Raw genomic sequence first — 845 nt, forward strand, 5'->3', positions numbered from 1 at the left:
GGGGGAAACCCAAAGGGAGATGATGGACACCATCAAGGAATTGAAGGGCTCTGTCTCTAAGCCGACCGAGGAAAACAATGGACACCCACAGGAGGAGTCTGCTGTCGCTGCTGGAAAAGGATCTGAACGGAAAGGACCATCTTTTGTTACTCAGGAGGACGTCGTTGCCATGCTGGAAAGAGAGCTTAATCGAAGTCAGGAAGATTGGAAGTACATCCCTCAGCCACCATATCCCTCGAGCTTACTCCAGCAGCCATACCCTAAAGGCTACGAGGCGCCAAGCTTTGTTCTTTTTGACGGAAGGAAAGGAAGTCCAAAGGAGCACGTCAATCGCTTCATTGACGCTCTGGGGCCACATGCTGGCGATTATAATCTTCGGCTCCGAGAGTTTTCAAAAAGCCTCACTGACCGTGCTTACACATGGTACACCACTTTAGCACCAGGCTCCATTCGCTCGTGGGAAGACTTGGCAAGCAGGTTCTGCAAGAAATATTTCCAGCACGAGGAAAGAGTCACTACTACTCAGCTCAACAACACTCGCCAAAAACACGGGGAGGATCCTGTGGGCTTCGTGCGCAGGTTCCGGGACTTGGCCTTGGACTGTTATGACGAGAAGGACGAGGAGGCGCTGGTCGAAATTTGTATCAGCAATATCGTTGCAGATTACAGAGTTTATTTGGAGAATATTGGCATCAGTCAATTTTCTCGGCTGCTGGAAGCAGTAAGAAAGACGAGCATGTCTGTCAAACCAGCTGGCCAGAGAAGTTGGAGAAGTGAGAAGAAGGAGACGCATCAGACGTTGGCTGTGGATGATAAGTCATCGGGTGACTACAACTCACGCAAGC

The sequence above is a fragment of the Prunus avium genome, chromosome 7, assembly GCF_965620075.1.
Source record: "Prunus avium chromosome 7, drPruAviu1.hap1.1, whole genome shotgun sequence".
Taxonomy (NCBI): Eukaryota; Viridiplantae; Streptophyta; class Magnoliopsida; order Rosales; family Rosaceae; genus Prunus; species Prunus avium.